The following is a 23284-nucleotide window of genomic DNA, read 5'->3' on the forward strand; positions in this document are numbered from 1 at the left end:
CTGTCTGAACCTAGTTAAGCCACACTTCTCTGCTCAGTGGTTATAGCTGCCAACTGGAAAGGTTCTTAACATGTAGCACAAAGACTGGAATTCTAGAACTGTCTGCTATTTCTCCTTCCTGGCCATTTCATCAGAAATTGGGGTCATGAATTCAATGGCCCTATTGATAAACCCAGATTTAGGTACATGCTCTGGTAAGTACCAAAAGTACCAAGTATATTCCCAGGGACAATGGATTCTGCTCAAAAATCCAGGACATTTAGCTGTTAAAAACTACAGCTCTCTTGATGATTATTATACTCAAGGGATCAAAAGAATTCATTTTCAGAGACTTTACATGTAAATATAGTAAAAGAATAACTGAATTTCATTGCATTTGAAAAATACAGTTCATTTTTAATTCTACCGTGCTGAATAGCTGAACAGGCTGCGGCATCAGTGATGCCTGCACTCCTTGGGATTAGAGGACTCCGGGTCCCGAGAGTGCCGGGACCTTTTGTGCCAGTGGGATTTATCTTGGTGCCTACTTCTACTCCTGTGACTACGCCCCTCAGAGAGCACCTGTCATGCCGCCCCTCAGAGCGCCTGTCATGCCATCTGGAATGTATGTCTGAGCTTCAACCCCTGTCTCTCTCCCTGTGCCTGTCTTCTCTCTCTTCCCTTCTGCTTGATGACTTGTGTTCGTGCTTGGACTTCTCCGTTCTTGGCTCCCTCTCTCGGTCCTCCATTCTACCACGGCAGGTCTTCCTGACCTCAGGGGAACTGGGGTGGGACTTCCGCACCTCCCTGGACTCTGACTTCTGACCCTTCTCTGCCTTCTCTGAGTGCTTGCCACTGTGCTTTTTAGAGCCAGGGTCATCCTTTTCCTTTATCATCTTGCTTCTGGGCAAGGAAGAGGAGGCTGGCTACTCTGCCTGTACCTCCCGGCCAGTCTTCTGTCTTTCTTTTTTTTTCTTTTCTTCCGTTTTGTCTGGAGGAAAAGAGGGGCACAATCAGTAAGAAAAAGAAGATGGAAAAGATGGAGGATATACAAAAGAAAAGCATGCTTGGCAGCAGCATGAAACACTCACGGTCTCTACTTCTATATTTTTTTTTTTTTTTTTTTTTTTTTTTTTTAATTTTATTTTATTTTTAAACTTTACATAACTGTATTAGATTTGCCAAATATCAAAATGAATCCGCCACAGGTATACATGTGTTCCCCATCCTGAACCCGGTCTCTACTTCTAGAAAAGTGCCTCCAAGAATCCAAGCTGGATGTCTGTCACCCTTAATATGTCAGGTTGCTATATAAGGCAACTCCAGCTCTTAATTCTCTCTCTAAAGACCCTACCTCCAAACAGTCACGTTAGGCACCAGAGGGTTAGGACTTCAACATACACATTTTGGTGGCCAGAATTTAGCCCACAGCATTAGTCTTCTGCTGATACTTCTTCTTTCCCAGTTAAGGTAAGGTTCCCCACACCTGCCCCCTTCACACTTGAGAACTGACTACCAAATCTCAGTGAAGGCTAAGAAGAGCAAACATTAAGCCTACCCAGTGTCTTCTCATAGGCCTTAACCATTTACCTTTTTTGTGTTTTTTTGGTGGGTTTGTCATCTTCAGAGCCCTCAGATGAACTTGGTGGAGGAGCATGAGTCCCACAGCCCCTCTCCTGCAGCTCTCTGGTCACCTCATCCATTTCTTCTGAGTCCTCAGGAAGTCGATAGTTAGATACATGATCCACTCAGATAGTTCTTCCTTTGATCTAAGACAGACAGGCAATGCTTTGGCAGATAGCTAACTATTTGCTACCAAACACAGCCTTCCATCTATTTGAACCCAGCTGCAGAAATCCATGGTTTGAGCCATTCCCATTATCCTCTTGCTAATTCTGTTTCTCAGAAAATCTCAAAAGCAGACCTGCTCAAGTGATGTGTCACAGCACACATCCCTACACATTCGCTCAACCCTGGGGGCAGTCAGGTAGAGCCTGGGGCAGCTGGAGATCCTGGGAGCCTCATCAGTTTATCCCAGAGTTCTATATAAATATCTCCATGTTATAAGTGTGCCATGAAGTGAAAGGAGCCTGGGAAGTACTGCCCCAAAGCATAAGCAGCATGGAAAACTGCAAGAGTTTAGATGCACAAACATGAATTACCTTCCATCTGTAACATTAATTTACAGTGAAACACACTGTTAAGAAGCCTGGAAGCTAAAGGGAATTCCTAAAATTCAGCTCAATGCTACAGCTGCTTTCTCAACACAAATGGATGAGGCCAAAGCGAACAACAGCTGGGAGGGGGTAAGGAATCTAGAAAGGACTACTTTCTTTTCTCTTAAGCCCTCACTCCTTGCTCCACCCCCACCATACTGGAACCACTGGCTCATGCTGATACTATCACTGCGAATCCCAACTCTCCAGGTGAACAACAAAAAATTAAACCTTCACTTAAAACAAAAACATTCGGGCAGATACAGATTTATTCTATAGGCAATGCCATCAGAAATGTGAAATGTCTGGCTTTTACTGTTCCATTCAAGAGCAAGTTTTTACTCTTACCCCTAAGCCTGAGTACTTTCACCTATCCCATTCCACCATAAAAGGTGGAATAAAAGTCACCTTTTATGGTGACTTCCTTTCACTGCTGGTGCAATCAGTGACAGATTCTCCAAGTCAAGAGTCACCCCTCCAACCTGTGACAATGCTCATTCAATGGCAGTGCTTTTCCTAAATGAGCACAGGGAGCATGTGGAGCATAGGTAACCCTGACTTGCCCCATCCCCTTTTCATGCCTCACTCTCATGTCATCACTCACCGTCGCACTTACAAGGGTGGAGGAGAGAGAATAGAGGACAGAAACCTTCAGAATGAGTTACTTTCATAGACTTTGTCATAAGATTTTAACTAGAGAATTTTCAGGGCCCAGTACTGCTAAGTCAATGGAGACATATGAGAGACATACATGGCTAGGTCCTCAGCCACGAAACCATGATAGAACCCCAAATTCCCTGATACAGGACAGCATAGAACAGCAGTGTTTGCTAGTCTCTTTGCCCTCCAATACAGCAGAAACGAGAGTGGAGTGTGAGGAAGAAAAGGTGAAAAACAGACGCCTGGTTGGGTGCAAGATGAAGGGGAGTGGGGGGTCATGGTACCTATGCTCCTGAGGACATAGCTTGCTAAGTGATGGGGAAAAGAAACGCATGTTGACAGGGTCATGAGCCAACGGAATTATGTCCTGGGGTCATTTCCCAGTCAGTATGTCCCCACACCTCTGCAACCCAGCTGACCAGTACTGCCCTTGAGCCTGTAGTCATCAGCTGGGAAATGAAACTGACACCCTACCCAATGGAAAAGTTCTGCTCAGTAAGCATACTCACCTTGATCCCATTAAAACTGTCAACAGCCAGAGTTGTGCTCCTCTGGTCTTCATAGCAGAGGAAACAGAATCCTTTGGATTTCCCAGTCTTCTTGTCCGGTACCAGATTAATGTTAACAATCTCCCTGTATCTATTTAATTTATAAAAGAGTAAGACACTATTGACTTAAAATGTAAAAACTTTCAGATTGGACGACAAAACAAAATTCAAATAATATAATCTGTACAGGAGACACGCTGAGAACAAGATGACAAAGAAAGGTTAAAAATCAAAAGTTAGAAAAAGATATATCAAGAACACCTGATTTTAAAAATGGGTGGTAGCATTAAGATCAAAGATGAATTCAAGGCCAACCAAAACAAGACATTTAAATGTGACTAAGAGGGCTCTTTTACACAGAAAAAGGTCCTAATACATAAGTCATGAAATTTTATACATAAATAACACATCCAAAATTTTAATTAAAAATACAAAGAGCAACGAAGAGTTCAAGTTATTAGAGATTTTAACACACCACTTTGAGTTCACAACACATAAAATTGAGAAAAATAAGTCAGAGGAATTAATATAAAATTATATAACTACAAATAAACATATACTTAATAATATAACACTTACATTGTTAAAAATATTAACATCAGACTAGTAGATATACAGATATATTCGACTGTACAGAGAGTTTCTTCTCAAGAATCCATGAAACACATATTAAAACTGACTGTAGACTAGATCTCAAAGTAAACCTGAATCATCGCCAAAAACAGCACAGACCATGTTCTCCAATCATAATGTGAAACAGCTGAGAACAATAATTTCAAAACAAAAAATGCCCTAACTAGAACTTGAAACCTGTTCTCCAGGCTAACTACTGGATGAAAGAGAAAGTGAAATAAAATAAAGAAATCATGGTAGACTATTTAGAAAACAACAAAAATGGGAATATATACCAAAACTTGGTGTCTGTGTGTGTTAGTCGCTCAGTCTTGTCCGACTCTTTGCGACCCCAAGCACTATAGTCCGCCAGGCTCCTCTGTCCATGGAATTCTCCAGGCAAGAACACTGGAGTGGGTTGCCATTTCCTTCTCCAGGGGATCTTCCTGAACCAGGGATTGAACCCAGGCCTCCTGCATTGCAGGCAGACGCTTTACCGTCTGAGCTACCTTTACCTTTACTGTCTGAGCCCACCAAAACTTACAGGATGTGGCTAAAACCACACTCAGGAAAATCTGTGACATTAAAGAATGTTATTGTCAAAAAGGAAAGGGGAATTCCCTGGCAGTCACAGTGGTCAGGACTTGGTGTTTCACTGCCAGGGTTCAGGTTCAAACCCTGGTCAGGGAACTAAGATCCCACAAGCCACAGGGGAGTGGGGGATAGTAAATCTTAGGAAGGTAGGGGGAAGTTAGTAAAGACATAATTTAATGAAAAAAAAAAAAAGAAAAAATTCTACCTTACTCATTATATAAAAATTAATTCCAGAAAGCTTCATAAACTTAAAACTACAGTCATAAAAATACAATAGTAGCTGATGGAAATGTTATAACATGATCACATACATATACCTCAGCCCCAAATCTAGCATCTTACTTAAAAGAAAACACTAGAAATGATTCAACTATGGTATATGGTATTCAGCTATTTAACACTATTTAATATTGTAGGTATCGGCCCATGCAATTAGACAGGAGAAAACAGATATAAAAAAAGAGTAAATATATGTGTATGTATAACTGACACATTTTGCTGCACAGCAGAAACTAGTACAACACTGTAAATCAACTATACTCTAATTTTAAAAACTAATTTAAAAATGAAAAAGTAAAGCTATCTCTGTATGAAGATTATATATGATGATATATATAGAAAACCCAAGAGAAGCAATGAGAAACAGTGTTAAAAACAAACAATATAACAGATCTGTAGGATAACAGGATATAAAGACAACAAAAATAAACCACCCTCTTACAAACAATAATCATAAGATATAAGGAAAGAGGAGCCCTATTTGTAACAGCAACAACAAAAAGATAAAATACTTAGAAATAAATCTAACAACAAGGAATGTACAAGGTCTATGCAAAGAAAACTCTTAAAAACTGCTGAAAGACACAAACACAGTTTGCAATAAATATAAAGACACCTCTTTTTCTTGCATAAGATGACTCAACATTATAAAGATATCAAAATCACCTCCCAAGTTAATACTTATGTATAAGGGTGACACTCCAATTTTCTGGGAGTAAATATGGAGTTTTAAATAAATGCTGTTGGGACAACTAGATAGCCATTCGAAAAAATATGAAATTGGGTCCATATCTCACACTACACATCAGAATAACTCTAAATGGATCAGAGATTTCAATGCATAAAATTGAAACCATACAAGTATTAGAAGAGAACGTGGATGGGTGGGAAGAAATACTTTCTAATTATGACTCAAATCCAGAAGCAATAAAAGACTGATAAATTTGACCACTGCTGCTGCTGCTAAGTTGCTTCAGTCGTGTCCGACTCTGTGCGACCCCATGGACGGCAGCCCACCAGGCTCTGCCATCCCTGGGATTCTCCAGGCAAGAACACTGGAGTGGGTTGCCATTTCCTTCTCCAATGCACGAAAGTGAAAAGTGAAAGTGAAGTCGCTCAGTCGTGTCTGGCTCTCAGCGACCCCATGGACTGCAGCCTACCAGGCTCCTCCATCCATGGGATTCTCCAGGCAAGAGTACTGGAGTGGGGTGCCATTGCCTTCTCCAGCAATTAGAGGACAGACTATACAGGGACAGCATGAGGGAGTTTGGGGGATGATGGAAATGTCCTTCATCCTGATTGTAAGGGTGATTACACAAATCTATTCAAGTACTAAAAAGAAAAATCTCATAGGACTGTACATCCCCTAAAAAGTCAATGTTACCATAAGATCATTTAAACACATGAATAAATGAACGCATAAAAATTTAAAAATAATAATTTTGCAAAGAAAAAAAAATCACAATAAACAAAGTCAAATGACAAACTAGGAGAAAACGTCTGCAATTTACATCACAGATTAAGGCTAGAAAGCCATTTTTTTTTCCTTTTGCTATAAAGGACATTACCAGGACAACTGGAAGTCAAATAAAGTCTATAGATTAGATAACAGTGTAACAGTGTTGATTTCCTGAATTTGATCACTATCCTGAAGTTAAATGTCCCGGTATTTTGGGAAATACACACTGATGAATTTAGGGGTAAATGTGCATCGTGTCTGCAATTGACCCCCAAATGGTTCAGAAAAAAAATAATATGCATACAGGTGGAGAGAAATAATAAAGCAAATGTGATAAAATGCTAACATCTGGGGACTCTGAGTAAAGGGGATATAGGTATTCTTCATTCTATTTCATAACTTTCCTGTTTTAACCCAGAAATTTTTTCAAGTATTTCAAAATAAAAAGTAAAAGAAAAAAAGAATACAGGAGCTGGCTTGACAGGATAACTACAGACCAAACTGGGACAGTTTGAGCATCAAGAAATAATAATAATGGCAATGTAGTATAACACATCAAATTAAAAAAATAAGTCCACAGCAATACAATACATGATAAAGTGTTAAAAACAATAAGTTAATATCCTTAATACATGAAGGGCTCTTGTAAAATCAGTAAGAAAATGAGGAACACACTAACAGGGAAAAACTAGGCAAATGATCTTAATAGACAACTTACAAAGAAAAAGAATAAGGGCCTATAAATCTACGAAGAGATGTTCAACCTCCCGGATGATGAAATAAAGGCAAAGTAAAATAATAATGAGAAATCATATGGCAATATTTTCTTAAAATAACCATTACTGATTAAGATTCAGGAAAATGAGCATTCCAGTCAGAGTGAAAACTGATACAACCTTTTCAGAGAGTAATTTGACAATGTTTATAAATTAATTTCATGAAGGAAACCATCAGGGAGGCAGACAAAGATGTATATATCACAATGTACACTGCAGTATAATTCATAACAGCAAAATATTGGAAATAATGCCTGACATTGAAAAGAAGACAATAGACTTAGGAGTCTTGGGGCAATGGCTATGTACTACTTGGCTTAGAATTAGTTCGGCATTAAATGAACTGATGTGACCGCGCTAGTGTGCATGATTTTTTTGAGGTAATGTTCCTCATCTATGAAATGGGGATAAGATCCACTCTGCCTTCCTGCGCTATGTATATAAATATTCTCCGGGCATGGTAGAGCCCTGAATAACTGAAAGATGAGATCAGAGTTCTTGTTTTGTGGGTAAATGTGCCTCTGGTGGAGGAGGTGGCACTTTCCCAGTGGGTGAGGGTTCAAAGGGGCTGAGGTTGTGAGAGGGACTGACTCTACTCTCAGAGTACCCAGAATTTCAACAAAACTAAGAGCTGATTGTGGACAGTGGGGTAGGCCTGCCAGAAGAGAACTTTCAGCAGCTATTGGAGCCAGACTACAGGCTACGTATGAAGAGGACTGGAGCTCGGGGAAGACAAAGAGCTCATCTGCGTGTTTAAGAAATTGGAGGCTAAGATGGCGGAGGGATAGGACGGGGAGAACACTTTCTCCCCCACAAATTCATCAAAAGAACATTTAAACGCCGAGTAAATTCCACAAAACAACTTCTGAATGCCGGCAGAGGACATCAGGCGCCCAGAAAAGCAGCCCATTGTCTTCGAAAGGAGAGAGAAGAAATCCAGCTCCACCCACCAGAACACCGGCACAAGCTTCCCTAACCAAGAAACCTTGACAAGCCACCTGTACAAACCCACACACAGCGAGGAAACGCCACAATAAAGAGAACTCCACAAACTGCCACAGTACAGAAAGGAAACCCCAAACTCAGCAATTTAAACAAGATGAAGAGACAGAGGAATACCCAGCAGGTAAAGGAACAGGATCAATGCCCACCAAACCAAACCAAAGAGGAAGAGATAGGGAATCTACCTGATAAAGAATTCCAAATAATGATAGTGAAATTGATCCAAAATCTTGAAATCAAAATGGAATCACAGATAAATAGCCTGGAGACAAGGACTGAGAAGATGCAAGAAAGGTTTAACAAGGACCTAGAAGAAATAAAAAAGAGTCAATATATAATGAATAATGCAATAAATGAGATCAAAAACACTCTGGAGGCAACAAATAGTAGAATAATAGAGGCAGAAGATAGGACTAGTGAATTAGAAGATAGAATGGTAGAAATAAATGAATCAGAGAGGAAAAAAGAAAAACGAATTAAAAGAAATGAGGACAATCTCAGAGACCTCCAGGACAATATTAAACGCTACAACATTCGAATCATAGGGGTCCCAGAAGAAGAAGACAAAAAGAAAGACCATGAGAAAATACCTGAGGAGATAATAGTTGGAAACTTCCCTAAAATGGGGAAGGAAATAATCACTCAAGTCCAAGAAACCCAGAGAGTCCCAAACAGGATAAACCCAAGGCAAAACACCCCAAGACACATATCAATCAAATTAACAAAGATCAAACACAAAGAACAAATATTAAAAGCAGCAAGGGAAAAACAACAAATAACACACAAGGGAATTCCCATAAGGATAACAGCTGATCTTTCAATAGAAACTCTTCAGGCCAGGAGGGAATGGCAAGACATACTTAAAGTGATGAAAGAAAATAACCTACAGCCCAGATTATTGTACACAGCAAGGATCTCATTCAAATATGAAAGAGAAATCAAAAGCTTTACAGACAAGCAAAAGCTGAGAGAATTCAGCACTACCAAACCAGCTCTCCAACAAATACTAAAGGATATTCTCTAGACAGGAAACACAAAAAGGGTGTATAAATTTGAACCCCAAACAATAAAGTAAATGGCAACGGGATCATACTTATCAATAATTACCTTAAACGTAAATGGGTTGAATGCCCCAACCAAAAGACAAAGACTGGCTCAATGGATACAAAAACAAGACCCCTACATATGTTGTCTACAAGAGACCCACCTCAAAACAGGGGACACATACAGACTGAAAGTGAAGGGCTGGAAAAAGAGTTTCCATGCAAATAGGGACCAAAAGAAAGCAGGAGTAGCAATACTCATATCAGACAAAATAGACTTTAAAACAAAGGCTGTGAAAAGAGACAAAGACGGTCACTACATAATGATCAAAGGATCAATCCAAGAAGATATAACAATTATACATATATATGCACCCAACACGGGAGCACCGCAATACGTAAGACAAATGCTAACAAGTATGAAAGGAGAAATTAACAATAACACAATAATAGTGGGAGACTTTAATACCCCACTCACACCTATGGATAGATCAACTAAACAGAAAATTAACAAGGAAACACAAACTTTAAACGATACAATAGACCAGTTAGACCTAATTGATATCTATAGGACATTTCATCCCAAAACATTGAATTTCACCTTTTTCTCAAGCGCACACGGAACCTCCTCCAGGATAGATCACATCCTGGGCCATAAATCTAGGCTTGGCAAATTCAAAAAAATTGAGATCATTGCAAGCATCTTTTCTGACCACAAGGCAGTAAGATTAGATCTCAATTACAGGAGGAAAACTATTAAAAATTCCAACATATGGAGGCTGAACAACACGCTGCTGAATAACCAACAAATCACAGAAGAAAGCAAAAAAGAAATCAAAATTTGCATAGAAACGAATGAAAATGAAAACACAACAACCCAAAACCTGTGGGACACTGTAAAAGCAGTCCTAAGGGGAAAGTTCATAGCAATACAGGCGTACCTCAAGAAACAAGAAAAAAGTCAAATAAATAACCTAACTCTACACCTAAAGCAACTAGAAAAGGAAGAAATGAAGAACCCCAGGGCTAGTAGAAGGAAAGAAATCTTAAAAATTAGGGCAGAAATAAATGCAAAAGAAACAAAGGAGACCATAGCAAAAATCAACAAAGCCAAAAGCTGGTTCTTTGAAAGGATAAATAAAATTGACAAACCATTAGCCAGACTCATCAAGAAACAAAGGGAGAAAAATCAAATCAATAAAATTAGAAATGAAAATGGAGCGATCACAACAGACAACACAGAAATACAAAGGATCATAAGAGACTACTATCAACAATTATATGCCAATAAAATGGACAACGTGGAAGAAATGGACAAATTCTTAGAAAAGTACAACTTTCCAAACCACGACCGGGAAGAAATAGAAAATCTTAACAGACCCATCACAAGCATGGAAATTGAAACTGTAATAAAAAATCTTCCAGCAAACAAAAGCCCAGGTCCAGACAGCTTCACAGCTGAATTCTACCAAAAATTTAGAGAAGAGCTAACACCTATCCTGCTCAAACTCTTCCAGAAATTGCAGAGGAAGGTAAACTGCCAAACTCATTCTATGAGGCCACCATCACCCTAATACCAAAACCTGACAAAGATCCCACAAAAAAGAAAACTACAGGCCAATATCACTGATGAACATAGATGCAAAAATCCTTAACAAAATTCTAGCAGTCAGAATCCAACAACATACACCATGACCAAGTGGGCTTTATCCCAGGGATGCAAGGATTCTTCAATATCCGCAAATCAATCAATGTAATACACCACATTAACAAATTGAAAAATAAAAGCCATATGATTATCTCAATAGATGCAGAGAAAGCCTTTGACAAAATTCAACATCCATTTATGATCAAAACTCTCCAGAAAGCAGAAATAGAAGGAACATACCTCAACATAATAAAAGCTATATATGACAAACCCACAGCAAACATTATCCTCAATGGTGAAACATTGAAAGCATTTCCTCTAAAGTCAGGAATGAGACAAGGGTGCCCACTTTCACCATTACTATTCAACATAGTTTTGGAAGTTTTGGCCACAGCAATCAGAGCAGAAAAAGAAATAAAAGGAATCCAAATTGGAAAAGAAGAAGTAAAGCTCTCACTGTTTGCAGATGACACGATCCTCTACATAGAAAACCCTAAAGACTCCACCAGAAAATTACTAGAACTAATCAATGATTATAGTAAAGTTGCAGGATATAAAATCAACACACAGAAATCCCTTGCATTCCTATATACTAATAATGAGAAAACAGAAAGAGAAATTAAGGAAACAATTCCATTCACCATTGCAACGGAAAGAATAAAATACTTAGGAATATATCTACCTAAAGAAACTAAAGACCTATATATAGAAAACTATAAAACACTGGTGAAAGAAATCAAAGAGGACACTAATAGATGGAGAAATATACCATGTTCATGGATTGGAAGAATCAATATAGTGAAAATGAGTATACTACCCAAAGCAATCTATAGATTCAATGCAATCCCTATCAAGCTACCAACAGTATTCTTCACAGAGCTAGGAAAAATAATTTCACAATTTGTATGAAAAAAACAAAAAACCTCGAATAGCCAAAGCGATCTTGCGAAAGAAGAAGGGAACTGGAGGAATCAACCTACCTGACTTCAGGCTCTACTACAAAGCCACAGTTGTCAAGACAGTATGGTACTGGCACAAAGACAGAAATATAGATCCATGGAACAAAATAGAAAGCCCAGAGATAAATCCACGCACATATGGACACCTTATCTTTGACAAAGAAGGCAAGAATATACAATGGATTAAAGACAATCTCTTTAACAAGTGGTGCTGGGAAATCTGGTCAACCACTTGTAAAAGAATGAAACTAGACCACTTTCTAACACCATACACAAAAATAAACTCAAAATGGATTAAAGATCTCAACGTAAGACCAGAAACTATAAAACTCCTAGAGGAGAACATAGGCAAAACACTCTCCAACATACATCACAGCAGGATCCTCTATGACCCACCTCCCAGAATATTGGAAATAAATGCAAAAATAAACAAATGGGACCTAATAAAACTTAAAAGCTTCTGCATAACAAAGGAAACTATTAGCAAGGTGAAAAGACAGCCTTCAGAATGGGAGAAAATAATAGCAAATGAAGCAACTGACAAACAACCAATCTCAAAAATATACAAGCAACTCCTGCAGCTCAATTCCAGAAAAATAAATAACCTAATCAAAAAATGGGCCAAAGAACTAAATAGACATTTCCCCAAAGAAGACATACAGATGGCTAACAAACACATGAAAAGATGCTCAACATCACTCATTATCAGAGAAATGCAAATCAAAACCACTATGAGGTACCATTTCACACCAGTCAGAATGGCTGTGATCCAAAAGTCTACAAGTAATAAATGCTGGAGAGGATGTGGAGAAAAGGGAACCCTCTTACACTGTTGGTGGGAATGCAAACTAGTACAGCCACTATGGAGAACAGGGTGGAGATTCCTTAAAAAAAACTGGAAATAGAACTGCCTTATGATCCAGGAATCCCACTGCTGGGCATACACACTGAGGAAACCAGAAGGGAAAGAGGCATGTGTACCCCAATGTTCATCACAGCACTGTTTATAATAGCCAGGACATGGAAGCAACCTAGATGTCCATCAGCAGATGAGTGGATAAGAAAGCCATGGTACATATACACAATGGAGTATTACTCAGCCATTAAAAAGAATACATTTGAATCAGTTCTAATGAGGTGGATGAAACTGGAACCTATTATACAGAGTGAAGTAAGCCAGAAAGAAAAACACCAATTCAGTATACTAACGCATATATATGGAATTTAAAAAGATGGTAACAATAACCCTGTATACGAGACAGCAAAAGAGACACTGATGTATAGAACAGTCTTTTGGACTCTGTGGGAGAGGGAGAGGGTGAGATGATTTGTGAGAATGGCACTGAAATATGTATAATATCATATATGAAACGAGTCGTCAGTTCAGGTTCGATGCACGATACTGGATGCTTGGGGCTGGTGCACTGGGACGACCCAGAGGGATGGTATGGGGAGAGAGGAGGGAGGACGTTCAGGATGGGGAACACGTGTATGCCTGTGGCGGATTCATTTCGATATATGGCAGAGCCAATACAATATTGTAAAGTTTAAAAAAAAATAAAATTAAAAATAAAAAAAAGAAAAAAATAATATTATGTATGTTAGTTAGATCTCCTAAGCAATGGTGGGTGTTTTACACGTTAAGCTTCATTTAATTCAAAAGAAAATCTACGAGGAAGGTGTTGTCAATATTCCCATTTTACAGATGAGGAAACTGAGGCACAGAGGCAGTAATGCAGTTACAAGAAGTGAAACAGATGATGTCTTTGAGACTGTATTTATCGACACTCAATAAACTTTGTGGGAAAGGGCATTGTCTATCTACATTGTTGGAGAAAAAAACTCAATTTCAACTCTCTCTTCTAAAAAAAAGAAATGAAGTATTTTACTTAGATCTACTAAGTAACATCCTGGATGTGTCATATGCTCTGTTTCATTTAATTAAAAAGAAAAATACCACTCCCATTTTGTAGATGAGTAAACTGAAGCACAGAGGCATTCAGGAAGTGACTAATAAATGAACGAGATGCTTTATGGTGAGCGTATTTATGGACACAGTAAAATTTGCAGAAATGGCACTGTTTGTAGATTGTTGGTGAAAAAGCTCACTGTCAACTCCATCTATTAGAAAAAAAACAAAATTAGGTATGATACTTAGATCTACCAAGCAAAGTCTGTCTTCTTTTACCTGCTTGCCTGCATTTAATTCAAAAGAAAAACTACACAGAAGGTGGAATCAATGTTCCCATTTTATAGATGAGGAAACTGAGGCCCAGAGGTATTAATGAAGTAACTAGAAAGTGAAAGAGATGCTTCTTGGTGAGTGTACAGTCTATAATTAGGAAACTTTGTGGGAAAGTGCATTGTTGGTCCAGATTATTGGGGAAAAATCTAGATTTCAACTCATTCTTCCAAAAAAAAAAAAAATTAAGTGTGTTACTTCGACTGCTAAGCAATGTCCTCGGTGTTTAGAAGGTCTGCTTCATTTAATTGAAAACAAAATCTATGAGGAAATTGTTATCAATATTCCCATTTATACTTCAGGAAGCTGAGGCATTAATGAAATTTTTAGTAAGTAAGAGAGATGCTTTTGCTAACCGTATTTATCTATAGTTAATAAACTTTATGGGTAAGGCCTCATCTATCTAGAATGTTTAGGGGAAAAACTTGATTTCAATTCTATTAAAAAAAAATTAAGTATGTTACTTAACTCTACTAAGCATGTCCTCAGTGTTTTACATGCTCTGCTTCATTTATTTTTTTAATTTAAATTTATTTATTTTGATTTGAGGCTAATTGCTTTACAAAGAAAATGCAGGAGGAAGCTGTTATCAACATTCCCATTTTATAGATGAGGAAACTGAGACACACAGACAATACTGTTGTTACTAGTTAGGGAAATACATGCTTTTTGTTGAGCGTGTTTATCTATTTAGTAAACTGTGTGGGAAAGGGCATTGTCTGGGTAGAATGCTGGGGAAAAAACCCAATTTCAATTCTCTGTATTAAAAAAAATTAAGTGAGTTGCTTAGATCTTCTAAACAATGTCCTGGTTGTTTTGCATGCTTCTCTTCATTTAATCAAAAAGAAAATCTACAAGTAAAGTGTTATCAACATTCCCATTTTATATATGAGGAAACTGAGGCACAGAGGCTTTAAGAAAGTAATTAGTAGGTGAAAGATGATGTATCAGTGAGCCTGTTTATCTATACTTAATAAACTTTGTCGACAAGGCCATTGTCTGTTAGATTTTTGGGGAAAAAAACTCAATTTCAATTCTCTTAAAAAAACTAAGTATGTTACTTAACTCTACTAGGCATGTCTTGTGTATTTTACATGCTCTGTTTCATTTAATGAAAAACAAGACTCAGTAAGGTAAAAGAAAATCTACAAGGCTGTGGGGTAAAAATAAAGATTTTAACACTCTTAAAAGAAAAAAACCAATACTATGTATGTTAGTTAGATCTCCTAAGCAATGGTGGGTGTTTTAGACATTAAGCTTCATTTAATTCAAAAGAAAATCTACGAGGAAGGTGTTGTGTTGTCAATACTCCCATTTTACAGATGAGGAAACTGAGGCACAGAGTCCGTAATGAAGTTACAAGAAGTGAAACGGATGATGTCTTTGATAGTGTATTTATCAACACTCAATAAAGTTTGTGGAAAAGGGCACTGTCTATCTATATTGTTGGAGAAAAAATCGCTATTTCAACTCCCTCTTCTAAAAAAAAGAAATGAAATCTTTTTCTTAGATCTACTAAATAACATCCTGGATGTGTCATATGGTCTGTTTCATTTAAGTAAAAAAAAAACAGAGCAGACCAATTTTATAGATGAGTAAACTGAGGCACAGAGGCATTAAGGAAGTGACTGATAAGTGAAAGAGATGCTTTATGGTGAGAGTATTTATGCACACAGTAAAATTTGGAGAAATGGCACTATCTGTAGATTGTTGGTGAAAAAAGCTCAGTGTCAACTCCATCTACTAGGAAAAAAACAAAATTAGGTATGATACTTAGATCTACCAAGCAAAGTCTTTCTTGTTTTACTTGATTGCCTGCATTTAATTCAAAAGAAAAACTACACAGAAGGTGGAATCAACGTTCCCCTTTTATAGATGAGGAAACTGAGGCCCAGGGGTATTCATGAAGTTACTAGAAAGTGAAAGAGATGCTTTTTGGGGAGTGTACAGATCTATACTTAGGAAACTTTGTGGGAAAGTGCATTGTCAGTCCAGATTATTGGGGAAAAATCTCAATTTCAACTCATTCTTCTGAATGAAAAAACAAAATTAAGCGTGTTACTGAGACTGCTAAGCAATGTCCTCGGTGTTTTAGACGGTCTGCTTCATTTAATTGAAAACAAAATCTATGAGGAAATTGTTGTCAGTATTCCCATTTATACTTCAGGAAGCTGAGGCATTAATGAAATTTTTAGTAAGTGAGAGAGATACTTTTGCTAACCATATTTATCTATATTTAGTAAACTTTGTGGGTAAGGCCTCATCTATCTAGAATGTTTAGGGGAAAACTTGATTTTAATTCTATTTAAAAAAAAAACAAATTAAGTATGTTACTTATCTCTACTAAGCATGTCCTCAGTGTTTTACATGCTCTGCTTCATTTTTTTTTTCATTTAAATTTATTTATTTTGATTTGAGGCTTTATTTACAAAGAAAATGCACGAGGAAGGTGTTATCAACATTCCCATTTTATAGATGAGGAAACTGAGAGACACATTACTGTCATTACTAGTTAGGGATATACATGCTTTTTGTTGAGCGTGTCTATGTATTTAATAAACTGTGTGGGAAAGGACATTGTCTGGCTCGACTGTTGGGGAAAAAACCCAATTTCAATTCTCTGTACTAAAAAAAAAAAATTAAGTGAGTTGCTTAGATCTTCTAAGTAATGTGTTGGTTGTTTTGCACTCTCATGTTCATTTAATCAAAAAGAAAATCGACGAGTAAAGTGTTATCAACATTCCCATTTTATATATGAGGAAACTTAGGCACAGAGGCTTTAAGAAAGTAATGAGTAGGTGAAAGATGATGTATCAGTGAGCGTATTTATCTATACTTAATAAACTTTGTTGATAAGGGCATTTCTGTTAGATATTTGGAAAAAAACTCAATTTCAATTCTCATAAAAAAATTAAGTATGCTACTTAACTCTACTAAGCATGTCCTATGTATTTTACATGCTCTGTTTTTTTCATTTAATGAAAAATAAGAATCCATAAGATAAAAGAAAATCTACAAGGCTGTGGGGTAAAAATAAAGATTTTAACACTCTTAAAAGAAAAAAAAAAAAAAACAATATTATGTGTGTTAGTTAGATCTCCTAAGCAACGGAGGCTATTTTACATGTTAAGCTTCATTTAATTCAAAAGAAAATCTATGAGGAAGGTGTTGTCAATATTCCCATTTTATAGATGAGGAAACTGAGGCACAGAGGCAGTAAGGCAGTTCCAAGAAGTGAAACGGATGATGTCTTTGAGAGTGTATTTATCTACACTCAATAATACCGGGGTCCAGCCCCAGCAGGATCTAGGGATACCCTCAGGATGAACAGCGTCGGCGAAGAGAGATGAAAGTAAAAGGAGAGAGAAAGAGGCTGATATTCTTTGGCGCCCAACGTGGGGCAAAGATTCAGAGCACCTTTTCTCCGGAGTGAAGACGCAGAGCGCCTTTTCAATTGGGTTTTAGAAGCCCAGGCAGAAAAGTGAACTCAGAGAGCCTCTGTGCTCCAGGGAATAAGCCTGAAAAAAAGAGATAGAGAAAGAGAGAGAAAGAAAGAGAGAAAGAATGACACGGGGAGGCCAAGCTCTGATGAAGCCGGGTCTGCAGCTTTATTTTTAAAGGGAGCTTTTATACCCTGAGTTATACATTTCCAGACATGAAAGATACAAAGTCATGTAGAGTCAGCTCAACATTAGAGCAGTTTGACCTTCATTGGCACCAGGATGTTTTCTGCATACCTTTTCATTTACAAGGGTCTTTGTGTTATGTACATTATCTTTTGGCCCAGAGGCCTATTAACATATTTGTGACTCTTTCTTGATAAAGGTTGGTCAACCAGAAAACCTGCTTTCCCTTTATCTTTCCGGTCTGCAGTCCCCCTCAGGAAACACAGCTACATTCTTATGGAGCAAAGGTGCAGTGGGTTACAACAAAGAAAGAATGTATTAACTCAAGGGTCTTATGTTGTTAATTCCAAGGCTACTGCTTGTTTTTCTTGCATACCAACTATACTAGCTAATGCACTCCCAGGCGCACATTGGGTAAAGACAAGGAAACTCAGTAACAAACATTGGCTCAACAATGCTGTATTGTTTAATAAAACTTTTTTATCGCTCGAAGGTTATGCTTGGGGTGTTGTGAACAATCATGTGTGTTAGTTGCAAGAGTGTGGATAAACCTGCCAAGCAAACTAAAATAGTAACTGAGGGGTTAAAGTTAAAATACTCCTTTTAAGACCAGGACACTTATTAACTAGATCCTTAAGTTGATTTTCTTCAGAGAAAGGTGGTCGGAGTTAGCACCCTGTTAATGTCAGAAGAGTTGGTGAAAGGCATAATACAGTAAACAGTAGACAGACAGACTTTGCTTTGGGGGTCGATGCTCGAGCAGGTCCAGGCAGTCCCTCGAGTCCTGATCCGGCTTGCCTGTCAGGTCTCCTCAGCATGACCTTGTCATGGGTGGGATCTCCCGTGTTGGCTCCTGACACAATAAACATTGTGGGAAAAGGCATTGTCTATCTAGATTGCTGGAGAAAAAAAACTCAATGTCAACTCTCTCTTCTAAAAAAAAGAAATGAAGTTTTTACTTAGATCTACTAAGTAACATCCTGGATGTGTCATATGCACTGTTTCATTTAATTAAAAACAAAGAGCACTCCCATTATGTAGATGAGTAAACTGAGGCACAGAGGCATTAAGGAAGTTACTAATAAGAGAACGAGATGCTTTATGGTGATTGTATTTATGCAGAGTAAAATTTGCAGAAATGGCACTGTCCATAGGTTGTTGGTGAAAAAAGCTCAGTGTCAACTCCATCTATTAGAAAAAAAAATTAGGTATGATACTTTGATCTACCAAGCAAAGTCTGTCTTCTTTTACCTGCTTGCCTGCATTTAATTCAAAAGAAAAACTACACAGAAGGTGGAATCAACCTTCCCATTTTATAGATGAGGAAACTGAGGCCCAGAGGTATTAATGAAGTTACTAGAAAGTGAAGTAGATGCTTTTTGGTGAGTGCACAGATCTATACTTAGGAAACTTTGTGGGAAAGTGCATTGTCAGTCCAGATTATGGGGAAAAAACTCAATTTCCAGTTATTCTTCTAAAAAAAAAACAAAATTAAGTATGTTACTTAGACTGCTAAGCAATGTCCTCGGTGTTTAGATAGTCTGCTTCATTTCAATGAAAACAAAATCTACAAGGAAATTGTTGTCAGTATTCCCATTTATACTTCAGGAAGCTGAGGCATTAATGAAATTATTAATAAGTGAGAGAGAAGCTTTTGCTAACCATATTTATCAATATTTGGTAAACTTTGTAAGGCCTCATATCTAGAATGTTTAGGGGAAAAACTTGATTTGAATTGTATTAAAAAAACAAATTAAATATGTTACTTAACTCTACTAAGCATGTCCTCAGTGTTTTACATGCTCTGCTTCATTTATTTTTTAATTTAAATTTATTTATTTTGATTTGAGGCTTTATTTACAAAGAAAATGCACGAGGAAGGTGTTATCAACATACCCATTTTATAGATGAGGAAACTGAGACACAGAGACATGACTGTCGTTACTAGTTAGGGAAATACATGCTTTTTCTTGAGCGCGTTTATCTATTTATTAAACCGTGTGGGAAAGGGCATTGTCTGGCTAGAATGTTGGGGAAAAAACCCAATTTCAATACTCTGTATTAAAAAAAATTAAGTGAGTTGCTTAGATCTTCTAAGCAATGTTCTGGTTCTTTTGCACGCTCCTCTTCATTTAATCAAAAAGAAAATCGACGAGTAAAGTGTTATCAACATTCCCATTTTATATATGAGGAACTGAGGTGCAGAGGCTTTAAGCAAGTAATTAGTAGGTGAAAGATGATGTATCGGTGAGCCTATTTATCTATACTTAATAAACTTTGTTGATAAGGGCATTGTCTGTTAGATTTTTGGGGACAAATACTCAATTTCAATTCTCTTAAAATAATTAAGTATGTTACTTAACTCTACTAAGCATGTCCTGTGTATTTTACATGCTCTGTTTCATTTAATGAAAAACAAGAATCAGTAAAGTAAAAGAAAATCTACAAGGCTGTGGGGTAAAAATAAAGATTTTAACACTCTTAAAAGAAAAAACACAATATTTTGTATGTTAGTTAGATCTCCTAAGCAATGGTGGGCGTTTTACACGTTAAGCTTCATTTAATTCAAAAGAAAATCTCAGAGGAAGGTGGTGTCAATATTCCCATTTTACAGATGAGGAAACTGAGGCACAGAGGCAGTAATGCAGTTACAAGAAGTGAAATGGATGATGTCTTTGAGAGTGTATTTATCTACACTCAATAAACTTTGTGGGAAAGGGCATTGTCTTTCTAGATTGTTGGAGAAAAAAACTCAATTTCAACTCTCTCTTCTAAAAAAAAGAAATGAAGTATTTTACTTAGATCTACTAAGTAACATCCTGGATGTGTCATATGCTCTGTTTCATTTAATTAAAAACAAAGAGCACTCCCATTGTGTAGATGAGTAAACTGAGGCACAGAGGCATTCAGGAAGTGACTAATAAGTGAACGAGATACTTTATGGTGAGCGTATTTATGGGCACAGTAAAATTTGCAGAAATGGCACTGTCTGTAGATTGTTGGTGAAAAAAGCTCAATGTCAACTCCATCTATTAGAAAAAAAACAAAATTAGGTATGATACTTAGATCTACCAAGCAAAGTCTGTCTTCTTTTACCTGCTTGCCTGCATTTAATTCAAAGAAAAACTACACAGAAGGTGTAATCAACGTTCCCATTTTATAGATGAGGAAACTGAGGCCCAGAGGTATTAATGAAGTAACTATAAAGTGAAAGAGATGCTTTTTGGTGAGTGTACAGATCTATAATTAGGAAACTTTGTTGGAAAGTGCATTGTCGGTCCAGAATATTGGGGGAAAATCTCGATTTCAACCCATTCTTCTGAAAGGAAAAAAAAAAAAAGAAAAAGTTAAGTGTGTTACTTAGACTGCTAAGCAGTGTCGTCGGTGTTTTAGATGGTCTGCTTCATTTAATTAAAACAAAATCTACGAGGAAATTGTTGTCAATATTCCTATTTATACTTCAGGAAGCTTAATGAAGCTTATACTTCAGGGATTAATGAATTTGCTAGTAAGTGAGAGAGATGCTTTTGCTAACCGTATTTATCCATATTTAGTAAACTTTGTGGGAAAGGGCATTGTCTATCTAGAATGTTTGGGGGAAAAACCTGATTTCTATTCTATTGAACAAAAAAACCCAAATGAAGTATGTTACTCTACTAAGCATGTCCTCAGGGTTTTACATGCTCGCCTTAATTTCGGTAGAAAGAAAATGCACGAGGAATGTGTTATCAGCATTCCCATTTTATAGAGGAGGAAATTGAGGCACAGAGACATTACTGCCATTACTAGTTAGGGAATTACGTGCTTTTTGTTGAGCATGTTTATCTATTTAGTTAAAACTGTGTGGGAAAGGGTATTTTCTGGCTAGATTGTTGGAGGAAAATCCCAATTTCAATTCTCTGTATTAAAAAAAAATTTGAGTTGCTTAGATCTTCTCAGCAATGTCCTGGTGGTTTTGCACCCTTCTCTTCATTTAATCAAAAAGAAAATCTACGAGTAAAGTGTTATCAACATGCCCATTTTATATATGAGCAAACTGAGGCGCAGAGGCTTTAAGCAAGTAATTAGTAGGTGAAAGATGATGTATTGGTGAGCCTATTCATCTATACTTAATAAACTTTGTTGACAAGGGCATTGTCTGTTAGATTTTGGGGGAAAAGAACTCAATTTCAACTCTCCTAAAATAATTAAGTATGTTACATAACTCTACTAAGCATGTCCTGCGTATTTTACATGCTGTGTATCATTTAATGAAAAACAAGAATCAGTAAGGACAAAGAAAATCTATGGTCTTAAGATTACTTACAGTCTTCTCTGGTGGTCCGGTGGTTAAGAATCCACTTTCCAATGCAGGGGATGCAGATTTGACCTCTGGCCAGGGAACTAAGATCCTACATGGCTCGGAGCTACTTAGCCACATGCGCCCACAGCTACAGAGCCCGTGTGCCTTAATGAATTATCCCACATGCCGCAACTAAGACCTGACATAGCCAAATAAATAAATAAATAACTATTTTTTAAAAGATTACTTCACAACCATGAATCATGTGCACAGTATCCACCAAGGGCCAATAAGAGGCCAGTAACTGTCCTGAGCTGACCAAGACACTGGGGCTCCCTGGTTCATCTCCAAATTCACCAGCAAAGGTGAAATCCAGGGCCATCACCATGCAGACTCTAGTTGGGACTCTGCCAGGCTCCTCATAATCTGCTTCCTGACCCCAGATTAGAGTTCCTTAGCGGGGATAGCCCATGAATCTCCCTTGAGGCCCCGGGATTGAGTGAGTAGACCCAGAGATGTCTTTGGGAAAGCCCTTGCCCAGATTGCCCAGAAGAGGGCACCTGAATACCATTTTCATGTTATTCTTTCCGTTGGTCTGTGCTGTGCTGAGTTACTCAGTCCGGCCCTTTCCGAGCCCCGCCCCCCCCACCAGGCTCCTCTGTCCATGGGGATCCTCCAGGCTAGAATACTGGAGTGGGTTGCCATGCCCTCCTCCAGGGGATCTTCCCAACCAGGGATCAAACCCAGCCTCCCACATTGCAGATGGATTCTTTACCATCTGAGCCACCAGGGAAGCCCATGAATATTGGTATGGGCAGCCTATCCCTTCTCCAGGTTATCTTCCTGATCTAGAAATTGGTCTGGGGTCTCCTGCACTGCAGGTGGATTTCTTTTACCAACTGAGCTACCAGGGAAGGCCCAACTTTTGCCACTTCTTCAGGAACTTTTTTTTTTTTCTCCTTCTGTGGCCAGGAAGAGGGGAAAATTCTGGTTTGGGGCCTGCTGTGGCACCAGAGGTTCATAGCAGTGGATCTGATGGGCTCTGTGGGATTCAGGCAAGTGAGCAGAACTGAGGCCAGTCTCCAGCATCAGCAATATTCATAGCTCTGGAGTGCGTGTGCTCACCAGTGAGGGGCCATGCAAATCCTCCTTCTTTCGTGGCTGCCTGGCATTGACCCTAGTGAGGGAGAGCTCAAGACACATCGGTCCTTGTGGCACTGAGAAAATTCTCCCCGCTTCTGGGAAGCAGTGGGCTCTTTTTATTCCTCTACTTCTTTGTTCTGTCTGCTGTATTAGTGTCTTCATCATCTTCATGGTAGCAAATGTTTATTGAACACCTACAGCTTGCCATGTTTTCTT

The 23284-nt window shown here is 38.0% G+C and overlaps 1 pseudogene; it reads right to left on the reverse strand.

Annotated features, from left to right (window-relative positions):
* Positions 1-435: 435 nt before the first annotated feature.
* Positions 436-23284, reverse strand: part of LOC129639513 (RNA-binding motif protein, X-linked 2-like) — a 50983-nt pseudogene continuing 28134 nt past the window's right edge.

Source organism: Bubalus kerabau, chromosome X (assembly GCF_029407905.1).
Source record: "Bubalus kerabau isolate K-KA32 ecotype Philippines breed swamp buffalo chromosome X, PCC_UOA_SB_1v2, whole genome shotgun sequence".
Lineage (NCBI taxonomy): Eukaryota > Metazoa > Chordata > Mammalia > Artiodactyla > Bovidae > Bubalus > Bubalus kerabau.